The sequence below is a fragment of the Dendrobates tinctorius genome, unplaced genomic scaffold (assembly GCF_039654945.1).
Source record: "Dendrobates tinctorius isolate UK_male_01 unplaced genomic scaffold, ASM3965494v1 ptg000003l, whole genome shotgun sequence".
In the NCBI taxonomy this organism is placed as follows: Eukaryota; Metazoa; Chordata; class Amphibia; order Anura; family Dendrobatidae; genus Dendrobates; species Dendrobates tinctorius.
The window spans coordinates 72,862,063-72,867,407 of NW_027361671.1; positions in this window are offsets into that span (position 1 = coordinate 72,862,063).

A 5,345-nucleotide genomic window follows, 5' to 3' on the forward strand; every position below is an offset into this window, starting at 1 on the left:
GTACTGAGCGTGCATTTTTTCACACCATACAGCGGTGTACGCTCCTCACACAGTACCGTGAAACGGCTGTTATCACAGCCACAGTGAAGCTATCAGTGTGTCACTCTGTGAGAATAAAACGAGGACATGTTCCGTTCTTACAGACCTGCACTCTAGGGACATTCCTATTCTGCCCAATTCTACATACACCTTGTAGTTTGTGATACACTAGCCAATTTCTGCCTGTGACATAGCGCTGTGATATTCAGTGGGCCTCACACAATCCATAAGTGTCCAGTGTCCACAAGTGTGTGCAGAAATTCAAAATCTCCCTTATCCTCAAGTCACTTTGGTCACAGCTGTGCCATCGAGCCTGTGACAGAGCGCTCAGATATTCAGTGGGCCTCACACAATCCAAAAGTGTCCAGTGTCCACAAGTGTCTGCTGAAATTCAAAATCTCACTTATCCTCTAGTCACTTTTGTCACAGCTGTGCCATCGAGCCTGTGACATAGCGCTCAGATATCAGTGGGCCTCACACAATCCAAAAGTGTCCAGTGTCCACAAGTGTCTGCTGAAATTCAAAATCTCCCTTATCCTCTAGTCACTTTTGTCACAGCTGTGCCATCGAGCCTGTGACATAGCGCTCAGATATCAGTGGGCCTCACACAATCCAAAAGTGTCCAGTGTCCACAAGTGTCTGCAGAAATTCAAAATCTCCCTTATCCTCTCGTCACTTTTGTCACAGCTGTGCCATCGAGCCTGTCACATAGCGCTCAGATATTCATTGGGCCTCACACAATCCAAAAGTGTCCAGTGTCCACAAGTGTCTGCTGAAATTCAAAATCTCCCTTATCCTCTAGTCACTTTTGTCACAGCTGTGCCATCGAGCCTGTGACATAGCGCTCAGATATCAGTGGGCCTCACACAATCCAAAAGTGTCCAGTGTCCACAAGTGTGTGCAGAAATTCAAAATCTCCCTTATCCTCTCGTCACTTTTGTCACTGCTGTGCCATCGAGCCTGTCACATAGCGCTCAGATATCAGTGGGCCTCACACAATCCAAAAGTGTCCAGTGTCCACAAGTGTCTGCTGAAATTCAAAATCTCCCTTATCCTCTAGTCACTTTGGTCACAGCTGTGCCATCGAGCCTGTCACATAGCGCTCAGATATCAGTGGGCCTCACACAATCCAAAAGTGTCCAGTGTCCACAAGTGTCAGCAGAAATTCAAAATCTCCCTTATCCTCTCGTCACTTTTGTCACAGCTGTGCCATCGAGCCTGTCACATAGCACTCAGATATTCATTGGGCCTCACACAATCCAAAAGTGTCCAGTGTCCACAAGTGTCTGCTGAAATTCAAAATCTCCCTTATCCTCTCGTCACTTTTGTCACAGCTGTGCCATCGAGCCTGTGACATAGCGCTCAGATATCAGTGGGCCTCACACAATCCAAAAGTGTCCAGTGTCCACAAGTGTCTGCAGAAATTCAAAATCTCCCTTATCCTCTCGTCACTTTTGTCACAGCTGTGCCATCGAGCCTGTCACATAGCGCTCAGATATTCATTGGGCCTCACACAATCCAAAAGTGTCCAGTGTCCACAAGTGTCTGCTGAAATTCAAAATCTCCCTTATCCTCTAGTCACTTTTGTCACAGCTGTGCCATCGAGCCTGTGACATAGCACTCAGATATCAGTGGGCCTAACACAATCCAAAAGTGTCCAGTGTCCACAAGTGTCTGCAGAAATTCAAAATCTCCCTTATCCTCTCGTCACTTTTGTCACAGCTGTGCCATCGAGTCTGTCACATAGCGCTCAGATATTCATTGGGCCTCACACAATCCAAAAGTGTCCAGTGTCCACAAGTGTCTGCTGAAATTCAAAATCTCCCTTATCCTCTAGTCACTTTTGTCACAGCTGTGCCATCGAGCCTGTGACATAGCGCTCAGATATCAGTGGGCCTCACACAATCCAAAAGTGTCCAGTGTCCACAAGTGTCTGCAGAAATTCAAAATCTCCCTTATCCTCTCGTCACTTTTGTCACAGCTGTGCCATCGAGCCTGTCACATAGCGCTCAGATATTCATTGGGCCTCACACAATCCAAAAGTGTCCAGTGTCCACAAGTGTCTGCTGAAATTCAAAATCTCCCTTATCCTCTAGTCACTTTTGTCACAGCTGTGCCATCGAGCCTGTGACATAGCGCTCAGATATCAGTGGGCCTCACACAATCCAAAAGTGTCCAGTGTCCACAAGAGTCTGCAGAAATTCAAAATCTCCCTTATCCTCTCGTCACTTTTGTCACAGCTGTGCCATCGAGCCTGTCACATAGCGCTCAGATATTCATTGGGCCTCACACAATCCAAAAGTGTCCAGTGTCCACAAATGTCTGCTGAAATTCAAAATCTCACTTATCCTCTAGTCACTTTGGTCACAGCTGTGCCATCGAGCCTGTCACATAGCGCTCAGATATTCATTGGGCCTCACACAATCCAAAAGTGTCCAGTGTCCACAAGTGTCTGCAGAAATTCAAAATCTCCCTTATCCTCTAGTCACTTTTGTCACAGCTGTGCCATCGAGCCAGTGACATAGCGCTCAGATATCAGTGGGCCTCACACAATCCAAAAGTGTCCAGTGTCCACAAGTGTCTGCTGAAATTCAAAATCTCACTTATCCTCTAGTCACTTTGGTCACAGCTGTGCCATCGAGCCTGTCACATAGCGCTCAGATATTCATTGGGCCTCACACAATCCAAAAGTGTCCAGTGTCCACAAGTGTCTGCAGAAATTCAAAATCTCCCTTATCCTCTAGTCACTTTTGTCACAGCTGTGCCATCGAGCCAGTGACATAGCGCTCAGATATCAGTGGGCCTCACACAATCCAAAAGTGTCCAGTGTCCACAAGTGTCTGCTGAAATTCAAAATCTCACTTATCCTCTAGTCACTTTGGTCACAGCTGTGCCATCGAGCCTGTCACATAGCGCTCAGATATTCATTGGGCCTCACACAATCCAAAAGTATCCAGTGTCCACAAGTGTCTGCTGAAATTCAAAATCTCCCTTATCCTCTAGTCACTTTTGTCACAGCTGTGCCATCGAGCCTGTGACATAGCGCTCAGATATCAGTGGGCCTCACACAATCCAAAAGTGTCCAGTGTCCACAAGTGTCTGCTGAAATTCAAAATCTCACTTATCCTCTAGTCACTTTGGTCACAGCTGTGCCATCGAGCCTGTCACATAGCGCTCAGATATTCATTGGGCCTCACACAATCCAAAAGTATCCAGTGTCCACAAGTGTCTGCTGAAATTCAAAATCTCCCTTATCCTCTAGTCACTTTTGTCACAGCTGTGCCATCGAGCCTGTGACATAGCGCTCAGATATCAGTGGGCCTCACACAATCCAAAAGTGTCCAGTGTCCACAAGTGTCTGCTGAAATTCAAAATCTCCCTTATCCTCTAGTCACTTTGGTCACAGCTGTGCCATCGAGCCTGTCACATAGCGCTCAGATATTCATTGGGCCTCACACAATCCAAAAGTATCCAGTGTCCACAAGTGTCTGCAGAAATTCAAAATCTCCCTTATCCTCTAGTCACTTTGGTCACAGCTGTGCCATCGAGCCTGTGACAGAGCGCTCAGATATTCAGTGGGCCTCACACAATCCAATAGTGTCCAGTGTCCACAAGTGTCTGCAGAAATTCAAAATCTCCCCTGTCCTATAGGCACCTTGTACCTTGTTTTACATTACTATATAGTTTGTTGGATTTTGTCTACATTTCTACCAAAAATGAGGAAGGCTGGTGGAAGAGGCCGTGGAATTGGGCGGGGGTTGGCAGCTGGTAATGATGGTGTTGGTGGTGGATCTGATGGTAGTGGCAAGAGCAAAATAGGACCGAATGCAGGAGGTGTTGAGCCTGCGTCATCGTCTGGCTACATAAGGCCTCGAACGCTTAGTTTTCTAGGAGTTGGCAAACCGCTTTTAAAGCCAGAGCATCAGGAAAAAGTTTTGTCTTACATTGCTGACTCAGCCTCCAGCTCTATTGCCTCCTCTTCTTCAGTTGTAAAACGTAAAAGCACTGAGTCGTCATTGGAGACTCATGTTCATGAACCACACCTTTCCTTGTGTCCTTCACCCCAACCAAGATTGAAGGATGACGCAGGCCATACTACTGATTACTCCATGGAGCTGTTTTCACATACCATGCCTGGATTATCAAGTGAAATGGTGAATTACCCAGGCCAAGATGAATCTGACATGGAGTGCACTGATGCACAGCCGCTGATGGATGATTCTGCTGGTACATTCACTCAGAGCACTACATTGTCCTCGCAGTGTACAGAGCCAGATTATGACCCTGATGAGACTCAGGTGCCCCTTCCCGCACACTATACCACCATACACGGTGACACAGAGGAAGGTGCACATGACATAGAAGAGGAGGTGATGGATGACCCAGTTGTTGACCCAGATTGGCATCCATTGGGGGAAGAGGGTGCTGCTTCCAATAGCTCAGATGAGGAGCATCCACAGCAGACATCGACATCGCAACAGCTGTTATCTGGCAGGCCCGGAGCACTCCAAAGACAGGTTCCAAACATCAAAAGAGTTGCTGGACAGCTTGTCCAGAGGGTCAAAAGAACACAGTGTGCTAGGCCGCAAAATGTCTGCCAAAGTAGGAAGAGTGCAGTGTGGCACTTTTTTGAACAAAATCCTCATGATCAGGCCAAGGTTATCTGTAAGAAGTGCGCAAAGACCTTTAGCAGAGGGAAAAATCTGAAAAATTTGAATACCAGTTGCATGCTTAGACATTTAACCAGCATGCACTTGCAAGCGTGGACACAACACCAAACCTCAAGTGCCACATGTGCAACTGATCACAACGAAGGTAGTCAGCAACGCTACATTGTTTCCCCCACTGTAAGCCCACCGGTTAGCACAGCAGCAAATGTTGAGGTGTCGTTGCAAGGCCACAGCAGTCAGGGAATCCCACTGTTATATCAATGAAAGACTGATTCTAGGCCATCAGAAAGAACACCAACTCCATCACCATCATCAACCCTCTCTCAGTCCGCCCTGTCCACCGCTACTTCCACCATATGCAGCTCTCAAGTCCAGCTCACCCTCCCAGACACTATGAGTAGGTGAAGAAAGTACTCAGTCTCTCATCCGCGTACACTGGGTTTGAACGCCCACATTGCCAAACTAATCTCGTTTGAGATGATGCCCTTTCGGTTGGTGGAAAGCGCAGCTTTCCGCGAACTCATGGCCTATGCAGTACCACGCTATGACCTACCCAGTCGCCACTTCTTCTCTCGCAAAGCCATCCCAGCCCTCCACCATCATGTGAAAGACCGCATTGTCCATGCACTCAAGCAG